Source organism: Lactuca sativa, chromosome 4, assembly GCF_002870075.4.
Source record: "Lactuca sativa cultivar Salinas chromosome 4, Lsat_Salinas_v11, whole genome shotgun sequence".
Taxonomy (NCBI): Eukaryota; Viridiplantae; Streptophyta; class Magnoliopsida; order Asterales; family Asteraceae; genus Lactuca; species Lactuca sativa.
Genome location: NC_056626.2, coordinates 102,239,332 through 102,265,883, shown reverse-complemented (window position 1 = coordinate 102,265,883; position 26,552 = coordinate 102,239,332). Strand labels below are relative to the sequence as shown.

At 37.9% G+C, this 26,552-nt stretch overlaps 1 non-coding gene across 1 annotated transcript; it reads left to right on the top strand.

Moving 5' to 3' along the window:
* Positions 1–9,960: 9,960 nt before the first annotated feature.
* Positions 9,961–10,067, top strand: LOC111883221 (small nucleolar RNA R71). The gene has a single exon (XR_002847377.1). It is a non-coding gene; the product is annotated as a small nucleolar RNA R71 (small nucleolar RNA).
* The last annotated feature ends 16,485 nt before the right edge of the window (positions 10,068–26,552 follow it).

Genomic DNA, 26,552 nt, shown 5'->3' with positions numbered 1-26,552 from the left:
ATCCATACATAAACATGGTCCAACATGGATCATAAGCCCAACACATATAAATATAACTAATTATCATAATTAGTCCCCATAGATTTAATTAGTCTCTTTTGATCACTAAATTAATTCCAAATTAATTCTTGATCCATACTAATTAAAACATATGATTTCATATTAATATATTATAACTTATAATATATTAATAAACCATAAATAACCTTCTCTCAAAAGTCCATCCTAACAACTTGTCCTGATGATATGCAACCCAAATGGACCGTGCTACTCTCGGGTCAAATACATACCAATAATAGTTATGGGCTTAGACACCTAATCCAACAGTCTCCCACTTGGATAAGCCTAAAACTATTATTCAAGTATGACTCCAAGATCCCGACTAGCAATCGTAGCTCTTAAAGCCGCAGTCAGACTCTGAACAAATCAAATGACATGTCCATTAGATAAGGGATCATATATTCCTCCATTCTAGATATCATATGGAATGAGACATGGATTATAATCATTCTCTCAGTCCATTTGTTGTTTCCCGATTTCTGATTTATGACGACTGACTAATTGAACAAATCAAATCAATCCTGGCCCGGCCGAGCACTTCCATTTGTCATCATCAAATCATCGAGGGGCCCACAGATATCGCTTTTATCCCGAAGGTAAAAGGAATGGATAAACTTCGACTCATATGGCTTGTTCTACTACTTGTTGAATCATACACAAAGGCACGTTTTATAACATCGAGTTACCAATGCGTTTTCATGCAATCAATGTATAACCAACTCATAGTAACAACTCATATCTCTAGGTTTGAAGAATATAAGATATTATCGTCTCATGATCACTCGTGATAAAATCCATGAAGTGATTCCAATAAGCGCGGGCTGAATCCAATACTCAGAACTTATGAGTACTCATGAGTGTTGTAGCCCTTTGTACAACATCTTAGACCTCTACAAGCAACCCATGACAGTCTTAATTCATATCTACTTCCAACATATGACCGACTGTGGATGGTTTGAATAACTTAGTCATCCAGAACAATGACCTAGTTTATTTTGGAAGTTAAAACATGCAAAATGAAACACAAGAATAATTGAATCGAATATGGTATCAAAACCTATGAAAATAAATAAAACACCTTTTATTTATCACCATATGATCAGACATTATTCATTGTATACTGTTTCATCTATCAACTTTATTCTTGAATTTAAAAAAATAGTTATCCCATGCTCCAAGCATGTACACTATGTTTTCTAAACACTAGTAATTCCACACACCAAGTATGCATACTATGTTTGTCTATGATCTTTACTTTGTGAAATATATCAATTGAACATAACTCCAATGATTCTCATTTCACAGTCCCAAATCTTACTGCAAATGCAAGAATTCCAAATTCATGCCATTTACTGAAATCTGTTACATTCTAAACTTATATGCATTGATCCTCTTGTAATGATTATGCACAAATTCACAAAGACTTGGCAAAAATCATTACAGAGTATTCCAAAGGAGATCAACTCCTTGGAAACATCCTTCTTGCATTAAGTTTCCTAATCATACATATTGAATACTTTCTAACTTTGAAGCATTTCCATATTCCATTTTGACTATCATTTCTGAACAAGAGTTGCCTCCTTACAGATTATGTCAATATGGTCCTTCCATAATTAATACTATACTTCCAACTATCCTTGAGCAACCAATCTTTGGTAAACCTTACATTGTCCTCAAAAACTGCTTAATCATTTTAGTCATATCAATTTCTAGACCTTTTTCCCTTCTTCATGCCCCAGGCATTTGGAAAAACTTAGAAAGAGTGAATATAGCACATGTAATCAATCCTATATCCGAAGCATATGGGACACGATTGATGATGTCTCACATAAAGACTAAACCAGTCTTTTGCTATAATATTTCCATTTCTATTTTCCAAGTTCTCATAATTCAGATGATGAAAAGGGATGCCGTAATAATAATCGAATTTTAGAACGCAAATAATGAACCCATATATAGAATTTCCTTATGTTCAACCATCCCAACATGAAATCCATATATATTCTTAACTAAATACGATTAAGACTTCAAGCTAAGCTTTTAAATTTGAGATAAAGTATAATTTCCTCTCCCTTAATTATAGCAAAACAACTTTTTCAACCCCTGCAACCTCATGAATTGAAACTTTTGTTTTCTATAATTAACATTGCTAACTTGCAATACTTATCATAATTATCATGCTCCCACTAACATGATGATTATTAGCATAACACTTATGCTCCCACTTGCTTTTACATGTACCCAGAAATCAACTGAACTTCTAGAAATCAATACTTTATTGACTTTCTGACCAAAGTTCAGATTTCTGATACTAGATTGCCTTGATTAGACTTTATCAATATCATACACCTCTCTTAGATAGCTCACATGTGTGTCTAAACAATTATGAAGAGGGATGTCGTAATCATAATGTTTAGACCTTTTGTCATTCCCACAATTGCTATTTACTCAAAATCTACTTAGTGAAAGAGTTTCCTTATCATCATTTTCATGAATCGAAGAGAAACCTTATGACACTTAGATTTAATGGTGTATGTGTTCTTATCCATGTGAATTGTCAAAACCATAGTCACAAGACAAGGATAAGGACAAATCCAAACTCATATGGATTGAACTTGTGTAATCTTAACTTCTTGCCACCTGGCAGCTCAAGGGCCTGCCATTGCTTCCAAGTAGTTATGCAAACAGTTGAGAACATGTAGAACTCAAATGTATAGCCAGCTTAACTGGAATGGGCACAGAAATGTCAGCACGATAGGTTATAAACCTCTACTTGTGTGCTAGCGATGAAATACAGGTTTTATTCTTGACTACTTCTTGAAACCTTTTTCAGGATCTTTTAGACTCCCACTGTCTCCTTGACCTATACGACTTTCTTGCCAAATATTCAAGAGATAGTGTGGAGTCTAATCAAGACAGACACTTAACACAATTAGCCTTAGTTGGTCTTTGTTTTATCCAAAACATCACAACTTACCAATTTCAAATGTACAAGAGTAGAAAACTTTTACTCTTACATTTGAAAAGTGTTTTAAACATTCTTTAAAGAGGTCACTCAAGTTACAATCTTAGAGTATAACTCTATGAATTGTTTTGGAATGAAGTATGAATCATCTTCTTGATTTAACCACTTCAACAATTCATAACTCCTCTTCTTAACTATCAGAATGTACTTAGAGGATGAATTGTGATAAGGTCTCAAAATTATTAAGATGACCTTAAACATGATACTAAACTACTCTCCCATCTTTTCAGATTTGAGAAAGTTTTATCCTTCTGCCTAATTTGATTCTTCTTATTCGTTCCGTCATACATTGAAAATTTTCCAATGTTTCGGAATTATACTTAAGCTTGTAAGTATAATCATATTTACTAAACCTTAGTAAATCATGACGAATAGTCTTATCCATCTTTTTTGGTGGACTTTGACAAGTGCACAAGAAAGTGTACTTGATCCCTTAGTCCTTCTCTTGACTCACACATCCATGTGAACAAGTAGTTAGTCTTAATTTTTCCAATGCTCGAAAGTTCTCATTCATCATACTATAGAACATGCATGATTCCAAGTTTCGGTCCAATTGAAACTTGGGTGATGAGAATCTTTCCTTATTTGGTAAATTTAGACACTACCACAAATCAATGAATCAAATTCATATTTCCAATATTGCTATAAACATACAAACATCAAGTTTTCATGAATGCCATTGTAACGAGATAAAAATAAAGTAAAACAAACTTTTATTTATTTTAAAATGCGGAAAAAACTTTTCATTACAATGTAACTTGAAATGAAAACTATGTTATTACTTGTTTCCTAGCAATCTATCATAACTCCTAAGAGTAGCTCAAGAATCCAATCTTTAATCAAGCTTTAGAAATCCATCTTCGCGATCAGATTCAACATACTCTTTCTTTAAGTTTCCTTCACTTTTTTCCCTTTGATTCTTAAACATCAACATGTGACCCAGTCACATCTTGTAATAAGAATCTCAGAATCGAAACTTAATCGAGTTAGATAGTGGACCTTACCTGAAATAGAGTCAAACTTATTGACTTTACTAGCCTTATGATCTTTCAGGTAATATTGACAGTTTCGCAACAAATGCTCTTTCCTTTTGGCAATAGGACCATATTGACCCTTAGGTAATAGTACATGGGACTATCTCAGACTTAGCCATTCTCTTTACCATTTGGTCAACCGATTTGACTATGGCCGATCTCTTTCCATTGGAAAGAGAATGCTTTTATGGATTTCCTGTGTCACTATTGTGCCTGTCCATAAATTTTTGGGAAGTTGATCTCCTAATCAAATTTGCTTTACTAGTACACTAAATCATTTCGGATTTAGCAGCACAAAGCAAATAGATAAGATCATTAAGGGTCTTGTCATAGTCTGTTTCATAGGAGTCCCAAGAAACTCACTATGTGACTTAGAAAGTGATTGAACCACTAACGTTTTTAAGACTTTGACACCTAACTCTCTCGGCTTGTTAGTATGTGACTTCATCTCCAAGATGTGATCACACCTAGACCTTGCCTTTCCAATAGGGCTTGAGTGACCTTGAACTTGTGGGTTAGGGAGAATAATTGGAGGAGGTGGAGGAATTGAAGTTCCAAGATATTTGGGAAGATCATAGATGTCTGAACTAGACATCTTTTGGGAGATATTCAAGATAGTTTATTTAAAGTCCTTAATATAACACCCAATATGAAATATTAAGGCTAGAACCCAACAAACTATTTTATAACTTGGAAGAGGGATGTCGTAATCCAAGCTATAGAATATTTGAAGGTAGGTGAATGACGATTCACCAATTTCCACCATGAAAAACGAAATAATTTATTAGGTTCTAATTGGATTTGAAACTCCTAGATCTTTTTAGATTCATTAAACTTTTCAATGGCATGTTTCAATCTCGAGTGTGCCCTTCAGGTTTTGTGACTGGGATGCCGAGGATCACAAAACAAGGTGTTAAGTAACCATGCAAATTACTTGTTACCCTTAAGTGTTTACCGCTCAATCGATGTGCCGGTTAACCACACACGCTCCATCGATACTATGATAAACATTAAGTTACCCTTTGCCTACCTTGTTAAATACGTGTTAGTGTGCCGGTTAACCACACACGCTCCACTAATCGACTTAAACAAAGTGCAAAGTGTAATATCATGGATTAGCACCTTATTCACATTTTCCTAAGTAACTAAGATTGGGTATTTATAGAAGGTTTAGTTACTTAGTATTTATCATTAATACTTTTAATGAAGGGAGAATTATAGTCCTTGTCCTACCCGTTCGGCTAACGACCCTCCACCGGTCAAGGAAGCGGTGGGTGAGAGTGGACACCCATTAAACTGCCATTTTATAGGCAGTAACCTTATACCCCCCTTATAGACCGACTTCGTGAATGAGGCCTACTAACGGTAAGACTGACTTTACTCTTATACATATATATATATATATATATATATATATATATATATATATATATATATATATATATATATATATATATATATATATATATTAACTTATAATATTATAAAGTATAAGGGTTGAATTTTAGCTTTTAAAATTCTAAGGTCTAGTTTGGAATTAAAGTATACATGGGGGTAACTTTAGAAATTCCAAAACTTGAGGACAAGTTTTGAAACCTTTCAAAACTCTTGGCTTTTTCATAACTTATGAGTTTAATTAAGGTTTAATGAAAAAAAATCAAGTTCCATAACTTGAGGACAAGTTATGGAAGACATTAAATCATTTAATGATGACATTAAAAATAGAGACTCTTCTATTTTCATAACCTATGAGACTTAATGTCACTTTAAAAAGAAAAAATCTCCACTTTCCATAACTTGAGGACAAGTTATGGAGTTCAGAAAAACCATTAAGATCAAATATTCCAATTAACACAATAATCAAATAATTTTTCTATGATATAGATTAAACTCATAAGTAAAGATAATTCACATCAACAATTTTCAAGAAATTAGATAATCATATAAACTAATACAAATCTTGAAACTTTGACAATTATCCTTTAAAGACTCTTAGACTTCATAACCTAAAGAGTTAATAAATGAGACATTTCACATCTATAGCTTATGGAAGTTTCAAAACTCTTAAGATCATAACTTAAAAAAAAAACTTTTGAGTTCCAAAATTTTATGACAAAATTTGTAACTCCTTAAAACCACTTAGATCAACCTTTTAAAAAAATAAAATAATCATATCATTCTATCTTTTAATAAACTGGCCTAATTCAAATCTTGTAGTAAAGTGACTCAAATTTTACAAATAATTAGTTTTTCATAAAATCAAGTAATTATCATAAAATTTGACAAACTTCATGTTTTTTTCTTTTTTTTCATCAACTTGAAAAAAAATACATTTGCATCAAATATAGTAGAAAACAACCCATGTCTCTGATACCACTGTTGGGTTTTGGTATAATACAACATCCTATGGTGCACATACAACCCTAAATACCTTGGATCTATGTTTTCACTAATTATACATGCAAATGGTTTCCAAGGCATTAAACCTATAACTAGCATGCATTTGACATAAACCATATAATATACTAGTTAGGGAAACATACCTTTTATGTGGCTTGAAGTCTTGATGTATTTGGCCTTAAGAGCTTAGCACCAATAGTATGAAATGCCTCAAATGGAATCACAACACACCTAGGACAAAGGTGGCTCTTGAGAGAGAATTCCATTTACCAAAACACCTCCATATTTCTCTAAGAAAAGAAGTGGTGATTTTGGCTATGGAGTAACCTATTTATATGTAGGATTCCAAGGGTCATGGGTATAACCCATAATCCATACCCATGGGTTTTATGATCCATGGTTCATGTGGCCCAACTCTTTATGTATCCATAGATAAACTTGGTCCAACATGGATCATAAGCCCAACACATATAAATATAACTAATTATCATAACTAGTCCCCATAGATTTAATTAGTCTCTTTTGATCACTAAATTAATTCCAAATTAATTCTTGATCCATACTAATTAAAACATATGATTTCATATTAATATATTATAACTTATAATATATTAATAAACCATAAATAACCTTCTCTCAAAAGTCCATCCTAACAAATTTTCCTGATGATATGCAACCCAAATGGACCATGCTACTCCCGGGTTGAATACATACCAATAATAGTTATGGGCTTAGACACCTAATCCAACAATAATTTCGTCATTTCACTCAATTAACGAAGCCTAACCCCAAGTTCATCTACTAAAGAAAAAACTAAACTTAAAAATCAATAATTATTACCTTTGATGGAAGTATTACGTAAGCACAAAGAAGATTAGGGGAGTTATCGGCCAAAATCGGAGCAATGGGAACCAAGGGGGGACTAGATTTCGCTTCCACTTTGTGCGGTATAAACAAATGGGGGTTAACTGGTTTTTTTAGGGCTTTATTCTGTGCTCCTGTGTCTTTGAAAACTCACGTCGTGAATTCGTAAAGATTCACGTCGTGAATTTCATCTGGGCTAAAATTGGGCTATGCACTCACAGATTAATCTTGGGCCTCTTAGTCTAATCGGCTAAACTCTATTATTGAGTATTTATCCAGTTCATTCACTATTCACGTCGTGAATTACTAAAAATTCACGTCGTGAATATCGTGTGGAAGGAAAAATTTATACTAAATCAATTTTTGGCTTTCAACTAAATTTTCAATTATTACTACTTCCATTTTAGGGTCCCCACATTCATTGTTTAACTATGTTATAATCGAGTTGGAAGACATGATCTATGTTTTTAAGACTAAAATGCAAAAAGAAAAGAAAAAAATGCAAACCAAACTCGGGTTGCCTCCCGAGAAGCACTTCTTTTTCTTGGAGTCTTGAGCTGGACTCCGTGCCACCTACATTGGGTCCTCGGAAGAATCCACCACTAGGATCTTTTGTTCCTTGAATCGCCTCTTGTAAGCTTTAACTCGCCTTTTGTACGCCTTCTTTGGATTCTCTTTTTTAGCTTTGACCTCTTCTTCAAGTTTGCGTTTGGTCCCTTTAGTTTCTTCCCTGCACTCCATGGCATCCTTCTCCTCTTTCACCACTGGCTTTGTCACCCTTGAAGTGACCTCCTCTTCATCACTTGTCATCTCATCTTCCTTGCTTACCCAAGAAGGTGGACTCTTGTAAGCAATGACCTCAACCAAATATGGAACAGATGCTCTTGGTTTTGTTCTTTTGACTTGATGAACTTCCTTAATCTCTTCTTCCATAAGCTTTTCTAGTTCTTCTAGTTCATTTTCTTCATTAAGTGTGAACACCTCTTCTTGAACATGATTCCTTTGGAGGCCATCTTCTATCCCAAAAACTTCTTTTTCATCTCCAACCCTCAAGGTGAGCTTAGACTCGCAAATATCAACAAAAGCTCCAGCAATATTAAGCAATGGACGACCAAGGATAATTGGAACATCGGGATATTGCTTCATATCCAACACTACAAAATCTATTGGAAAAACAAATTTTCCAATTTTGACTAAAATATACTCCACAATGCCCCGAGGTTGTGTCACTGAACAGTTCGCCATGTGAATAATCATTCTTGTAGCCTTCATCTACTGAATTTCTAACTTCTGATAAAATGAATAAGGCATCAAATTAATGCTAGCCCCAGAATCGGCTAAAGCATTAACCTTCATTTTGTTACCAAATTCACACGGAAGAGTGAGGCGTCCAGGATCTCCCATCTTCTTAAGTGTCTCTCCCAACACAGCTTTTGAGCTTTACTCACTTAGAATCACCTTAGATTGCTTCTTTAATTGCATGCGAGTGACTATCAAATCTTGCAGTAATTTATGATGCTCGGGAATTTTGGATAAGGACTCGACAAAGGGAGTATGAATCGGGATTCCCTTCACATGCTTAACAAACTCTATATGCTCTCTTTCCAGTGGACTAAGGGTAGCTCGGGAAGGAAAAGGCAAAGGTGGCTGATAAACCGAACCAGCTACAGAATTTTTCTATTCATGACGGGCCCACGTCGTGAACTTATATGGTTCACGTCGTGAATTCTGGAATTCAGCAGCATCTTGATTTTCGAGCTTGGGCTTCTTAGACTTTGGATCGGCTGCTGTTGTTCAACTTCTAAGGCTTCTATGAACTCAGAGATGGCCTCTTCTTCAGTATCTATGGCCATTAGATGAGATTGGGCCTTCGTTTCGGAATTTTTCGGGGATAACTTCTCATGAACCAGAGTGGCTAGTTGACCAAATTGTACTTCAAGGTTATCGATGGAGGCTTGCTGATTCTTTATTAAAGTTTGTTGATCAATAATAGCAGAATTAGTGGCATCGTGTCTCTTTTCTGAAGCTTCCATAAACTTCATCAACATGGTCTCTAGATCGGGTTTCTTCTCAGCTGGTGGCTACTCCTTTTGATAGAAGCCTCGACCTGTTTGCCTATACTTCTCTCCTTTTTGCTTCTTATACTCTTCATATGGCAGTCACTGCTTCTTTGGTTTCCTCCAGTCTTCATCAAACTTATCCCCACTCGAGTAGCACACTTGAGCTTTTCTGTTCCCAAACTCATCTAAATGGCAGTCCTTGGTCAAGTGCGGACCACTACACCTCTCGCAACCCACTCTCATGGCATGAATTGACTGGTCCATTTGTGTTATCCTTCGATCCAAATTATTCAGCATAGCCATCACAGCTGCTATGTCTTTAGTTTGGGCCCCTACACCGCCTTTAATTCCATCTTGCCTAGGGTTGTGGTATTCGCGAGAGTGCTTCATGAATTCTTCAATCAGCTCCTTGACTTCCCTTGGATTTTTCTTTGTCAAAGATCCTTGAGAGTCAAGGAGTTGTCTCGTCATAACATTGACCCCATCATAGAAAATCGACATCTCTTGTTGTACATTTAGATCATGTTGAGGGCAATTTCTGAGCAAGCCCTTGTACCGCTCCCATGCTTCGTATAATGAATCCCCTGGCTGTTACTCAAAGTTGGATATTGCCTTCTTGAGTTTAGCTATCTTGTATGATGGGCAAAACTGGTCCAGAAATTGCTCACGCATTTGAGCGCAAGTGGTGATTGTGCTCGGTGGAAGTGATTTTAACCACTCTTTAGCAGCTCCCTTGAAACTAATGGGAAGCATCCTAAGCAAGACAACGTTTCTGTTGACATTTGGGACATTGAACTAATCCGCAATGTCATTGACTTCATCTAAATGCTTAAAAGCATCCTCATGATCTTTCCCAAAAATGGGATATCCTTCAGTGCAGTCAAGATGTGCCCCTTCAGCTCGAATGTGGCAGTGGCAGGTATTATGGGTTGAACTAAACCGGGACCCACATCTTATCGGATCCGCTTCTTGTAAGCTCCCATGGACATCTCTTCAATTTTTGCAATCTCGTTCATTGGCTCATTCTCGGGTTCGCTCGTATGTTCTTCAAATTCGGGCTCGGTATCGTATTCGGATTCGGTTTGGACGGGTATTTGATCCAAGTGTTCAAAATTGCTCTTGTGCCTTGAGGATGAACTTGACTCTCATGTCTTCTTTCCCGACTTTCTTGAAAATGCTGACTTTAATTCTTGCAGTGGCGTCTTCTTATCAGTCTTCTTGTGAAGTGCAGCTTCGGGATCTTCAATTGGTGGCACCAAAGGTGTGGTAGATCCTCTGGTCATGAACAAACTAAACACAATAAAAAAACGTAAAACTGAAATAGAAAAATAAACTAAAAACTAAAAATCGCAACTTTCACATCGTGAGTTTATAAAACTCACATCGTGAACTCTGTGACAGAAACAGAAAACAATTTTTTTTCTTATATGCTAATAAACTAAGCTAATAAACAAAAATAAATAACTAATTAACTTTTTGCAGATTTTATTCCACAAAAAGGGTCGATTAATCTAACGCAACTAAATAAACTAATAAACTGGCCATTCCCCGGCAACGGCACCAAAAACTTGATGTGCACGAAAGTACCCACTAATTTTAATATTTATAACCTAACAAACTTAAACTAACTATGCACTTATAGGCAGTGTACCTAGTCGGATTACAGTATAGCTTGGGTAAGTCGGGTGTCGATCACAGGGAACAGTGTTACTAATTAATCTATTTGCTATCAAATTAACCTAATTATTAACAAGTTTATAAAGGGTTTTTATCTGATTTTACAAGATCAGACGAACTTAACTCAAATTCAATCAATAAGTAAAAACACATTCTTGTCTAGTTCGAATCCACTACTTCCTTATGGCTAACTAATGATTATGGATTATCTAGTTGGTTTTAATTGTATTAGTAATGTAATTCTAACTTTACCAATAATTAATTAATTCATGTCAAACTATGTATGGTCACACACAATTGAACACAGAACCAATTATGAATATGAATATGCTATGTAAGATTTATTATGTAAACGCAATTATAGTCACAATCCACGTTCTCTATCATAGCTAAGTTTATTTATTCTAGTTACTAACTAAGATTGGTCAATCCTAGCTCTAACAATTTAATGTTCACTAAATCATTAGGTAAACAAGTTCATGCAGTTAATGGTCACTAAGCTACACAGAACATGACATTAAGCAACTAGAGAAACAAACACAAGCATGCTAGGTAAATACAAATCAAACACAAGCAATTTACCAACTAAATAAATCCATAAAAATTAAGCTATTCATAAGCTGGAAGCTTCATCTAGCTAAACAAGAGTAGCTAGATTCAGCTGCTCATAATAGCAACTAACATACTAACACAAATCAAAGTGTAATGAAACATGTTCCTAGTTAACAAATAAATAAACTAAATTATGGACCTTCACTCTTTTGATGTTGAAACCCTCTTTCAGGACTTTTCTTTTGCTCAGAATCGCCTTCTGGAACTCCTTTCTCTAGCCAAAAGTCTCTCTTATTCATAATGGTCAAGGGTTTATATAGTTGCTGATTTTTACAAATTCACGTCGTGAATAATAAGATATTCGTCAGTTCTAGATAACCGTGCCCATCAAGGATTCCTTCACCTACGTACATATCTTCTAGAACTAACTCTCACGTCGTGAATCTTCAAGTTCTCACGACGTGAGAACGCTTTTTCCAGATTTTCTTTTCCTTTAATCTTTTAATTCCCAAAGTTTCTTCCTTTAACGCTTTTAGTCCCTTTTCTTCAAAATGTCTTCTTTTTGGCAGCAAATAACATTAAAACTCATAAGTACCATTATTCTAAACAAATTACCAACTTATTTAATAAAAATGTACTTAAATATTGCCTAAAATAGGTATAAATATGGCAATATCAGGGTTCATACCCCGGCCGCAACAACTACCCTGGCCATCTCAGAACCCGCAAGAACCGCTGATTCCAAGTGGAAGTTTTGGTATGACAAAAAGAAGGCTAAGGCTGCCAAAAAGTAGCAGGTCATGGCAGTACATGCTGCGATAGCACCTGACGCTGCTGCTCCGGTAAAGCAGTACGCCGGAAGTTTGCCCAAGTGCAACAAATGCAACTTCCATCATGTCGGTGCCTGCCGGGAGACGCAGTGTCTGAACTACAACGGGAAGGGGCACACTGTCCGTTTCTATAAAGCTCCTACGAAGCCAATCAATCAATTCCCTAGTGCTGGAGTGGGCCAAACTTGCTACGGATGTGGCGAGGTAGGCCACTTCAAAAGGAACTGCCCGAAGGCAGGGTTTGCCGATGGAGCGGCAAGAGTTCTGGGCATAGGCCATGAGGAAGCGGTTGCCTACCCCACAGTGGTCACTGGTACGTTCCTCCTCGATAACTCTTATGCATGCATTCTATTTGATAGTGGAGTGGAGAGGAGTTTTGTGAACCAAAGATTTGCTCATTTACTTAAGCAAAAATCATGAGCACTTAATGAACCGTTCACCGTAGAAATGGCTAATGGAAAGACAGAGAGCACTAGCAGTATATTCATAGGGTGTACCCTAAATTTAGATTGCCATTCATTTTCGATCGATCTCATGCCGGTCTCAATTAAAACTTTCGACGTCATTATCGGCATGGATTGGTTGAGTTTACATAGTGCCGATATCATATGTTACGAAAAGGTTGTTCGCCTTAATCTGCTGTCTGGAGAAACCCTAGTAGTTTATGGCGACAAACCTGGCACGAACCTTCGTATCATCTCGAGAACTCAAGCTCAGAAATTCTTGCGAAAGGAATGTTGAGCATTCCTTGCTCATGTGGTCGATGTGAGCCAAGAAACGAAGGACATTCAGAACATTCCAGTAGTACACGACTTTACCGACGTCTTTCCATAAGAACTCCCAGGATTACCTCCGCAACGTCAAGTCGAGTTCCGAATCGACTTAGTTCCAGGGGCTACCCCCGTAGCCAAATCGCCCTATCATCTAGCACCTACAAAGATGCAAGAACTGTCCTGACAACTTAACGAACTGCTCAGCAAGGGCTTTATAAGACCAAGCTTCTCACCCTGGGGAGCTCCAGTCTTGTTCGTCAAGAACAAATACGGATTGTTTCGTATGTGCATCGACTCCAGGGAGCTCAACAAACTGACCGTCAAAAATCGTTATCCGTTGCCTCGTATCGACGATTTATTTGACCAACTTCAAGGGGCGAACTTCTTTTCAAAAATCGACTTGAGATCCGGATATCACCAACTACGAGTGCAAGGGGAGGATGTTCCGAAGACAGCCTTCCGTACTCGTTATGGGCAATACGAATTCGTGGTGATGCCGTTCGGATTAACAAATGTGCCCGCAGTATTCATGGACTTGATTAATAGGGTGTGTCATCCTTACTTGGATCAGTTCGTCATCGTCTTCATCGATGACATACTTATCTACTCTCTTAGTACAGAGAAGCATAGTCAACATCTGCGTCAGGTCTTAGAAACATTACGTTCGGAGAAGCTCTACGCGAAGTTCTCGAAATGTGAATTTTGGATTCGATGAGTCGAATTCTTAGGGCACGTGGTTAGCGAAGAGGGAATACAGGTGGACCCTTCCAAAATCAAAGCCATTGAGAACTGGTCAGCATCGAAGACGCCTATAGAAATTCATCAATTTCTAGGCCTCGCTGGCTACTATCTCAGGTTCATTTAGAACTTCTCTCGCATTGCGAAACCTCTTACAACACTGACCCAGAAGGGCGTGGCCTTTGACTGGGAAGAGAAGCAGGAAAGAGCGTTTTAAACGCTCAAACGAGCCTTATGCACCGCACCAATACTATCCCTCCCCGAAGGAATAGAAGACTTCGTTGTCTACTGCGATGCATCAAATCAAGGACTCGGATGTGTTCTGATGCAGCGAGGTAAGGTCATCGCCTATGCCTCGAGACAGCTGAAGACACGTGAGGTCAATTACACGACCCACGATCTTGAACTGGGAGCAGTTGTGTTTGCTCTAAAGATCTGGAGACACTACATGTACGGTATGAAAAGCACTATCTTTATAGACCACAATAGCTTACAACACATATTCGACCATAAGGAGCTCAACATGAGGCAACGACGGTAGGTCGAGCTACTCAGTGATTATGAATGCGAAATTCATTATCATCCGGGTAAAGCCAATGTAGTAGCTGACGCCCTAAATCGGAAGGAATATTCAGGTCATAGAGTCAAATCATTGACTATGACTATCCATTCGCACTTGTCCACACAAATTAAGGCAGCTCAGCTCTACACTTTGAAGCCTGAAAATGTGGCGGGTGAATCCCTGAGAGGGATCGATAAGAACTCGGAGGTTAAGGGTGGCGGAGCTAATTATTTCATGGACCGGATCTGGACCCTGAAACTTGGTGGTTTCAGAGACTTGGTCATGAATGAGGCGCAAAACACTCTTTATTTCGTGCACCCAGGTTCAGATAAGATGTATCTGGATCTTAAAAAGTTATACTGGTGGCCTAACATGAAAGCAGAAATTGCTACCTTCGTGAGTAAATGCCTTACTTGCGCAAAGGTCAAGGTCGAATACCAGAAACCCTCCGGTCTACTACAACAGCCTGAGATACCGGAATGGAAGTGGGAGCGGATCACTATGGATTTCATAACCAAGTTGCCCAAGACAACGGGTGGACTTGATACCATATGGGTCATCGTCGACAGACTGACCAAGTCTGCACACTTCCTGCCTATCAAGGAAACAGACAAGATGGAGAAACTTACAAGAACTTACATTAGAGAGATTGTATGACTGCACGGTGTTCTTTTATCCATTATCTCTAACAGAGATAGTAGATTCACTTTGAGGTTCTGGCAGTCGTTACAAAGTTCCTTAGTTACTAGGCTGGACATGAGTACAGCCTACCATCCACAGACCGATGGGCAAAGTGAGAGAACTGTCCAAACCTTGGAAGATATGTTGCGAGCCTATGTGATCGACTTTGGGAAAGCATGGGATACTCATTTACCCCTTGTCGAATTTTCCTACAACAACAGTTATCACACGAGCATAAAGGCTGCTCCATTCGAGGCCCTCTATGGCCGAAAGTACAGATCCCCTCTGTGCTGGGCTGAGGTGGGTGATACCCAGTTAGCTAAAGTACGAGTTCCTTATAGCACTCTCACAGGTCCAGAGATCATACGCGAAACGAAGGAGAATATCGTTCAGATCCGTGAACGATTGGAAGCCTCCAGAGACCGACAGAAAAGCTACACTGATAAACATAGGAAACCGTTGGAATTCTAGGTGGGTGACCGTGTTCTATTGAAGGTCTCACCCTGGAAGGGCTTGATACGCTTCGGAAAGCGTGGAAAGCTAAATCCAAGGTACATTGGGCCTTTCGAGATTCTCGCAAGAATCGGCCATGTAGCTTACAAACTTACCTAACCGCGCGAACTCAGTAACGTACATTCTACCTTCCACGTATCAAACTTCAAAAAGTGTCTGTTTGACGAGACTCTTGTAATCCCACTCGACGAGATCGAGATAAACGAGATCCTCAACTTCGTGGAAGAACCAGTAGAGATCATGCACCGAGAGGTCAAGCAAACGAAAAACATCAATATCCCCATAGGGAAGGTTCGCTGGAACGCCAAACGAGGACCTGAATTCACTTGGGAGCGTGAGGATCAGATGAAACTGAAATATCCTCGTCTTTTTACTTAGCTATTTGTAACTGCTTATTTCCTTAAACTCTAATTTCGGGACGAAATTCCTTATATGGAGGGGATGATGTGACAACCCGAAATTTCTATTATGTACAAAATATCAAGTCAATAGAAGTCAGAACATTTACTGTTAATTTTCAGACTTTTAGAATAAGTTTGAGTTTTTCAGGATTAACACTTTGAGAGATATCAGGAGAGAGGATGCCCTAGGGTTTATTGTGCAACAATAAAGTCCCGACACATCAAAATTTTAGAGTTTACAGCCTAAACAAGGAGTTTACGGCCGTAAACCCTAAAAGAAGGTGGTATAAAGGTAACACTTAGTTATTTTTACCATTTTTACAACTTTCAAGATCCAAATCTCAAACTCTCTCAAGTATCATCCAAGTTTTCTTCAAGATCTTTAATCTAGTAAGTTTTATAACCCTTTCAATTTAGTATATCACTGAATCTAGTGATTTAACACACTTCTATCCATGAAATCTTTCCAAAAGGTTGATTCTTCAAGTTTCACCAAGAACACCAAGAACACACATTAGTGTTCTTGGACTTTTTGCTCATTTCAAGCTTCTATATTGTAAGTACTTCTATCCTAGAGTATCATAGAGCTTGGTATACATCTTTACATCAAGAAAACACAAGGAAATACCAAGATCAAAGGTGTTTACGGTCCAAGAACACCTTGGACCATAAACCCTTCTTTAGGGGCCAAAGTGACCCTAGTCCCTTCCTATGCCTTAGTAACTATCATGGATCCCTTCATTGATATATTAAGGACTTGAAAACATCAAAATACCATATTCCATGAGGGTTTACGATGGTAAACCCAAAGGGAACTGGTCTTAGGGCCGTAAACTCCTCAAAGGAGGGAAACGGTGCCCTAACTTCTTCCTTAGGCTTATACATCAAGTACAAATGATTCTAGGGACTTATAAACCTTCAAGGCAACAAATTGTCAAAGGAGTATGAGATTACGGCCATAAAATCATGGGTTTATGACCGTTAACTCAATGAGTTTAGGACACAAAACCGTAAACTCAAGAAAGGGGTTCTTTTGCACCCTAAACCCAATAGCTTTGTCCTACAACACTTAGATGCAATCCTTGGGACTTATAACACTAATATAAAGTGTTTAACTTGTCTTAGGATGTCTTAACTTTGTAAATTAGTTGTTTAAAGACTAATTGGATACATATATGTGTATTTATATGTTAACTAGGATCATTGTGTTTGTACAAGTCTTCATTTGACACCTAGCAAACCTATTTCTTCAGTTCGTCCATACCACTCACTACAGGTGAGTTCATACCGCTTAATTAACCTTTTAAATGTTTTTAAATGCTTTTATGGGGTGGAATACAAGTTCAACAATTCTAGTTATTATATCAATCACATGTGATTAACAACGACTAAACTAGTGGATTCTTACTTTTCAAATTGTGTTATCAAACTGCTTTACTTCAAACTGTTTTACAAACTCTTTTACTTGTCAACTACTTTTACTTAAACTCTTTCATACTTATATATTGTCAAATGCATGTCAATGTATGTATGGTTATATAAGCAATGTTTAAAAGGCTTAGGAAGGCCAGCTCGCTTTAATTCCTTTTCCTTGTTTGGATGTGGCTTTAGGGCATCGGTTATCCGTCCGAAGGTCCTTTAAATATTAGTTGTATATCATGTATACATACATAGTCATAAAAGTTCCTTCAATCAGTTCCATACCTTTGGGTAGCAAGGGTATACAAACATGATCATACATTACTAGTAAACTACCATAGGGGTAGTTTAGGAAGATACTAAAACTATTACTAGAACGCAGAATCATACAATGAGTCAGTTCATTCATGAGTCAATACTTGCTAAATAGAGAGAGAGCACACAATACAGCTAGTACACACAGTACATTACTGTACATGCTAGATAGAGAGAGAATACATTACAGCTAGCACACGCAGAACATTACAGTACATACAGGCTAGACAGAGAAAGAACACACAATACAGGTAGCACATTCATTACATATACATTCATGTAGTTATGTGAGCCATTAAACGGGGCATGGCACTACCTACCATGACCATTTTTGTATCCAGAATCTCCTTAATTAGGGAGCGTATGAGTTTGCGTATAGATCTATACTGAAATAACTATCCTACACCTTGCTGCTCGCTACAGTGGGACTTGCAAGTCTACGGGTGCCAAATGTCATTTCTTACAGCGTCTTACATCGTCATTTTATTAGAGTCGGTAGCAGGATACAGGTCGATCACATGTTACTTTAAATATCAATTGGTTTAAGGTAGTTAGTACAGCAGTAGTCACTTATTACAAATACTACAGTACTATGATATTTTCCCATTACATTCACTTTGTGAATATTCACACGATGCATGGTAATGTATAAACTATATTTTTGGTATTTGATACTCGGATTTGGGAAAATACACATTCTTACAAGTGACACACACACAGATACTAGATGCCTTGGTAGAAGGCTACAACTAGTAGGAAACATAGGGTTTTCTAGGAGAGTTCAAACATCTTACAAAACAATCTTACAAAACAATCTTACAAAACATCTTACGAATACTTTCATACAAATACAGAAACTAATATACTTATGATCTCACCATCTTTAAAGCTAATACTCGCTTTCAAAATAACTTGTATTCTCAGGTCACCAGCAGACAGGTACAGGTGCCAGGTTTTGAGAAGATGGAGTCCGTTCAAGACTCGTTTTTATTTTGATATGTATTTTTGGTGTCTATATAACTTGACAGAACACACTTGTATAAATTTATATTATTAATACAATGGATGATGTTGTTGCTTGTTTACTACTATTCGTTGTTGTGATACTGTACATGACGTCCTCCGCCCCAGAACGTTTCCGCCGTTCATGGTTTTGGGGTGTGACAACATGAATTTTTAAATAATCGTAAACCTAATGTCAAGTTTTTCCATGTTTTTGGTTCCAGGTGTTTCATCTTCAACTCTAAGGAACAAAGGAACATGTTCAATGCGAAAGCTGATAAGGGTATATTCTTGGGATATTCACTGACCTCTAAGGCATATAAGGTTCTCAACAAACGATCAAAGAAAATAGAAGAAAACTATTATGTAACGTTTGATGATAACTATCTAAAGAGCATTCAGTCAAATGAAAGTCAAATACAGGAAATCTTTCCTAAGCCTTGTCCTATTGTTATTCCTATTTCCAACGTAGATGAGGAATTCATGTTACTCTTTGATGAACCTGAGAAAGCTATCACATCTAAAGCTAAGGCAGCTGATAACAAAGTAGATGAACTTAAGAAGATCACTGATGATGCTACAAAAGACATGCCACAACAGCCACCCACTGCGAACATTCCTCAACACAGGAACATTGCTCTCGAGGGAGGATTCTAAATCTAGTTCACACTTTCAGGGGAGGATGTAACAACTCAAAGCACGAATACTCCACTGGAGGGGGAGGGTTTCACTTCACATGTTCCTTCTGAACCTCCCTCTGATGGAGATCGTTCACCTTCTTCAATGACTCATGAAGCTCTGTTCGCAGGCGATGATTCGATTCCTGAAGTTAATGAGTTCGCATCATTCGAGGGGGAGAATAAGGAAGGGAATGATGATTCGGATGCTTAATCCGTTCAATCATAATTTGAGGAAATTAATGTTGAACTAAATCCATCCTTAGATCCCAATTATCCTCCTATGACCAAATGAACCAGATATCACCCAAAAGCTCAAGTTATTGGTGAATGTTATGCCGGTGTCCTTACACGATCCCAACTAAAAGCGAAGCAAATTTCACTATTTTCAAAAGTAGAATTTTGTTTGTTTAACTATTTTGTATCCAACATTGACCCCAAAACCATCGACGCTGCTCTTGATCACTCTTATTGGGTGCAAGTAATGCAAGATGAACTCAATGAGTGTGAACGTAACAAGGTTTGGAGACTAATTCCAACTCCACCAGATGCATCAGTTTTTGGTTTGAAATGGGTATTTCGCAACAAGATGGATAAAGAAGGGAACGTAATCAGGAACAAAGCAAGACTTGTGTTCAAAGGTTACTGTCAAGAAGAAGGTATTGACTACGAAGAGACCTTCGCACCAGTTGCGAGGTTGGAATCCGTTCGCATATTCTTGGCATATGCTACAAATAAGAACCTGGAAGTTTTTTAAATGGATGTGAAGTGTGCGTTCCTAAATGGTGAACTAGAAGAAAAAGTTTACATGGAGCAACCACCTGGGTTCTTGAACGAAAAGTATCCAAACCACTGCTATATTCTCGATAAGGTAGTCTATGGTCTAAAGCAAGCTCCAAGAGCCTGGTATGAAACATTAACTCGTTTTCTTAAAATGTCCAAATTCAAACAAGGTTCGGTTGACCCAACCTTCTTTCGCAAGAAAGAGGGTGACCACTTGATGATCGTCCAAATCAATGTTGATGACATCATCTTCGGATCTACTAAGTCCAGCCTAACAGCTGAGTTCTGAAAATTGATGGAAACTAAATTTGAGATGAGCTCAATGGGTCCAATTAAATTTTTCCTTCGATTAAACATTAGACAAGGACCAGACGGAATTTTTATAAATCAGGAAGCATACACGAACACCTTACTCGATAAGTTTGGAATGGTGGGAGACTCAAACGCAAAGGTTCCAATGGCATCAGAACAAAACTGACTAGGTTCACTAATGTATCTGACAACCAGTAGATTGGATATTATGTTTTTAGTCTGTCATTGTGCTAGGTTCCAAGCCAAACCTTTTGAACCCCATATGGTGGTGGTTAAGAACATCTTTAGGTATTTGAAACGAAAGTCATCTCTTGGAATTTGGTATCCTGCAAACTCAGGGTTTTTCGTGCAAGCATTCTTAGATGCTGACCTAAGGAGATGCAAATTACATAGAAAAAGCACAACTGGTGGATGCCAATTTCTTGATGGCAAACTAGTGAGTTGGCAATCAAAGAAACAAACGTGTGTTTCATTGTCAACAACTGAGGGTGAATACATAGTTGCAGCTTCGTGCACATCCCAGGTCATTTGGATTCAAAGCCAGCTTCGCGACTATGGATTAAGGATGAAAAGAATTCCTCTTTATTATGACTCGGAAAGTGCAATTTACATTTGTCACAAACCAATGCAACACTCAAAGATGAAACATATAGCACTGAGGTATCACTTCATAAAAGATCATGTGGAAGATGGCAACATCTAGATACATTTTGTTAGATCTGTTGATCAGGTAGCTGACATATTCACCAATGCCCTACCTTAAACAACCTTCAATAGAATACTTCAAAGTTTGGGAATGATGGATGTTGAATCTGTACAAAACCCACTTTTGCACTCATAAAGTTTCACTGCGAATCGGTGCAAACGTTCGTTGTAACTCGCAGTCAATTGTTCATTCGCAGTGGTATTTATGGATGTGAATCGGTGCGAACGCTCGCAATAGTTCGCAGAACACTGTTCATTCGTGGTTTGGTTTTTCATATCCTTTTGTACTTTTTGTATATTATTGCTTACTTTCTGTTTTTATTTCTTTTCAGAAATTCTCAAAATCCAAAAATATATATATATTTTTTTCTGTTTTACTGTTTTTCAGAAAAATAAAAATACAAAAATATTTTCATCATGTGTTTATTTTTTTTATTTCTTTTATTTTCACAACACTAAAAATTCCAAAATGAATAATTTCACACCAAGATCATGGAAGAAGATGTTCGCAATATCTATTAATTTGTGTGATGGGGCACGTATAACTCTCTTTACGTATGTATTAGCTAAGTGTCCCTAGAAGCATGTTGTTACATGTTGACCTAAGCCTCAACGACTCAAATGCGAAGCCTTAATGAGTTGATACTAAAAATCAATTCTTCCAAATCAGGCTACTGATTCACATCAATCATGAGCTACCTTACACTTCTCACATTGAGTTAAGATTTATTTGTATGGTCACTTTCACATTGCAAAGGTACATTTGCTTTCTAATAACCATCTTTACATTTCTCCATTACTTTCTCATTCATACTTGTAACCCTTGATATTCTTAGATATTACCATTGAGGTTTATGGTTACACAACATCTGTGTTCATGATCTTAGTCTTGTAAACCACGAACTAAGTGAAACCTAAAATTCAATACATTTCATGAATTGACGGTGAACAATCAAATGTTCTAGTATTTTCACCAAGGAATTAACGAAAATCCACCTTCGTGGTCTGTACTAAGAAATCTCTTTTCTTTTGTGTGATCCTAATGAAATATTCTAGTCCTAAGATATTTCTTCCCAATGGATCCAGTTTTATCTTTTTTTGGTATTTCAATTTTTATCCATGTTACTAAAATAGTTTCAAACCTACTCGTTCAACTGACTACACTGGTCACACGAGTACTTCTTCCAACTTTCGCACTTATGTCAAGTTCGTAGTTCGGTAGAAGACTAAACCACCCTTTATAAGCCGTATCAAAAGAAGCCTTTCAATGTTTCTCATCAAATATTTGATCGTTATTCAACGGGAAACCACACAGACACCTCTTAGTCTCTCTTGACTTTGAAGGAAGAGATCTATGCCCGGGATCCACGGTTTCATGTCTTTATTTAGACATCACTAAATCCCATAGAAATGTTTAGATTTATTTCTTTATCTTTGACACTCTTGCACAAAGATCCTTGTGATTTTCCAAAAGTCTGGGTAGTGGTTACTAATGATATTTCAGGTTCGCAGTTGTATCCATGTTCGTTGAACTACACGTTCATGCCATATAGATTCGTAACGCTACTTCACTGCGAAAGGGGATGTGCTGACGTAGAAAATCTTAAGAGATAAGATTTCAAATCGAAGCGTAATAATTTGAATCAACGGCTACTTTATCGCAGTGTGACGCACGGATCTGACACCTCTACAGTTGTCAAGTCATGCTTTTTCAGGCGACGTTTCAATAACTGATGCAATCTCTCTCCTGATTTTTCTCACATATCGAATCGTATATAATAATTTTGACGGTTCTATCTCTCATTACCACTTTCAAAAATCTCTAAACGATCAAAAAGCTCTCAACTCTCCATCTTCTTCTTCAAGCTTCAACAAAGGCAGCTCCAACAAAAAAGCATATGTTCAAGATCAAACTGTTCACTTGACACTTCTCATCATCAAGGAACACCAACACCTCATCATCGATCTGGACCCAGTCAAGTATGATCCTTACATGCTACCTTTCATCGAGTTCCTGAAATATTCCCCTATGAAAATCGCCATGTCTCAACTTGAGAATGTTCCGATGTCGATTCTCTCCAAGGCATACACAACGGCAAACTATGTGAAAAATGAACAATGAATCTACTTCGACATCCACAACCAGAAAACCTCAATTTCCAAAGCCCGTTTTTGCAATTTTTTAGGGCTTCCTCAGTCAAACAACATGATTAACCCAGAAACTATTCTAAACGCTTCTATCTTGTAGATGTTCTACCAAATGGGGTACAAGGAAACTCTCACTGCCGTTTCCAAATTCAAGCAACCCAACCTTCCTCCCACATGGAATGCTATGTTCACAATTTTATTCAAAGCCTTTTCAGAAAGGGTCACCAGTAGTGATTGTGCTAGTAAGCTTTTTATGGGTCTTATGTATGGGATTTATACTGGCCAAAATGTCGATTATGGCTCAATTCTTTGGGCTTAAGTAATCCAGAACACTCATTCTGCCACTCGTCACAGTGAGATTTCTTGTTCTCATTAACAGGGAAATTAAATAACTTAAGGTTCCAGTGATGTCAGATGCCTTGATGGCTTCAATCGCAACCCTGCACACTACTGGCATCATAGTGACCGATCCCTCAATGTTTTCCTTCATCGGATCAATCCCTGAGGCTATGTTCCGCGATGTGCCTCCCAGCAGCAAAATCTTAGAGGGTTATCGCACTCTTCAACCATCTGGATCTCGTCCATTGACTGTAGAATTTCAAGAGATTTTGGCTAAGGCAGACAAGGCCAAGAAAGGAGGAAGAAGGTCTAAGAAGACTAGCAAGAAAGACACAACAAATGAAGGATCATCTGAGGCTGCAAAACCTCAACCCAAAAAGCGAAAGACTCCTGCTGCATCTACAACTGCTCCAAAAAGGTGAAAGCAGTCTGCTAGAAGACGAAAGTCTCTAACTCCTTCACCATATAAGAGTGAAGAAAAAAGCTCTGACTCTGAGTCTGAGGTTCGCATTGAAGACGGCCAGCAGGTTCGTACTGAAGAAGAAGTGCATGTTCGCACTGCGGAGGAAGATCAATTTCGCTCTGACCCACCTGTTCACACCAAGGATCCATCTCCGAATCGTGAGGTAACTCCACCACTTAACGATTTTGTTCCTTCTCCTCCTCTTTACCAAAAACCACCACTTCTATCCCCATCACAATTGCACCCTGTACACCACCAGTATCATCTCAACCACCAACAACTATTCCAATTTCTATCCCTAGTTTTACTGATTCCACCATACTAACCAAAACCTCTGATGCACCTGCAAGTACAATCAACATATCTGTTACGGGGGCTACTACTTTAGGATTCACAAACCAAGTTTCACCACCAATCTCTCCAATTTGCACTGACGACCCTAACATGATTTTTGGAGACAAAGATGACGATTTGAGTGGATTCACTTATAGTCCTTTTTAAATAAGGATTCACAGTGAAGATGAAGCTTTTTTTATGAAACAGGAACTCAATTCTCTTCACGAGAAGATAGATCAGCTACTTCTCGTAACGAAGGCCTCTTCTTTTGAGGCATACTCCAAAGCAGCTGTTGAGTCCATCATCAAGCGAGTCATGAAAGAGCATGTTGCTAATGATATGACTATGTCTAAAGCAGTATCTGACTCCGCTGATGTTTGCAAAACAACGACCGGAAAAGTCGATAAACTAATTACTGAGACCATTGAATTCATGAACGATTACAAGACCACCTACAACTCTAACACCGCCTCTGCGAATCATGCAATTCAGAATGTAGGTGTGTTGTTAAAAACTGAGAAAGCTAACTTTGTTCAACTTCTCAAGGACTTTAAGACTGATCAAGAAGCATTCCACTCTTCTATCCTTGAGAAAATCACAAAGCTACAGGAGGACTTGGCAATGGAAAGAAAAATTATGGATGCTCTCGCCTTGAAGGAAGAAAAATGAAAGGTGTTTGAAGTCAAGCTTAATCAAGCGGAAAAGCAAGTCGATGAATTGCTATCTGAGAGGGCAGTGGTGAGAAGTTGTATCACCGATGTTACTAGACTGCTCTCTGATATCATTGAGACAAGGGACTCCATGATCTCTATCACAGTCAAGAACCATTTAAATGAGAAAACCATATCGGTGTTCACAATGCTACACCATTTGGAGGTTGTTTCAAAACCGGAGTGTGTTTCGAAACAAGGGGGAGAAGGTGGCTCCAATGTTCAAAGGAACAAACCTCCCAAAGTACCTACAAAACCTGTCATCAAGCAAGAGCCCAAAGGGAAAGAAAAACTGTTTGGAAATGAACCAATTATTGATGATGAAGAAGACGAAGAGCCCGATGAAGCTGAGCTCAAAAGGCGGAAGGCTCGCAAAACAGAAATAGACGAACATGATCGCATCGTCAGGGAAGCAGAAGAGAAAGAAAAGGATGAAAAGGAAGCTCAGGCCACTTTCAAAAGCAAAATGTTGTTATTTCCTAAGTGGACCCTGAAGCGTATTCAGAACCAAGCCATGGATCTACCAAGCTAATATTGTTTGGATCCAGTTGCCTATTTTAATATTCAAAACACTCAGGATTCACAACTGGACCTTCCAATCACTCCAAAGGATTTCAGGTTTTGTGCCTTTGTGAAGGTTGCGAAGGCACCGTTCACGGACAACAGGGCATATCAAATGTTATTTGCCTTTTAATTGAAGCACATGAAGCCCCAGTTTGAAACCTGGAGTGCGAACAAGATTGTTGCTATGAAAGTCATCAGGCTGATTGAGACCAAAAACATCCCTAATGCGAAGTTTAAGGTTGCGAGAGGATTAGCTTGTCAAGCCTACAAATTTACCCTCGCAGACCTACCTTGTTTGAACCCCCATGACTGATGGTGCTTTTCAACATGTTGTTGCGAGAAAATGAGAAGTATGAACCTGTGATGTCCCATCTTCAACTTATGATCAAGTCATACATTCAAGAAGTTGGATCGATGGATGTGGATATTGCCACTGTTTTAAGGAAGAAACTGAGCGTTGTTCCTAAGGAAGCTCCAAAGGACTTTGAAAAGTTAAAGCTAGGAAAATTTTATAAGCAAGGATGGTTCGTGGTATACTCGTCTAGACAACTTGCAGGAGCAGACCGTCAAAAGTCATACTTCTATCTTGAAGACAAGCATTTGTATACT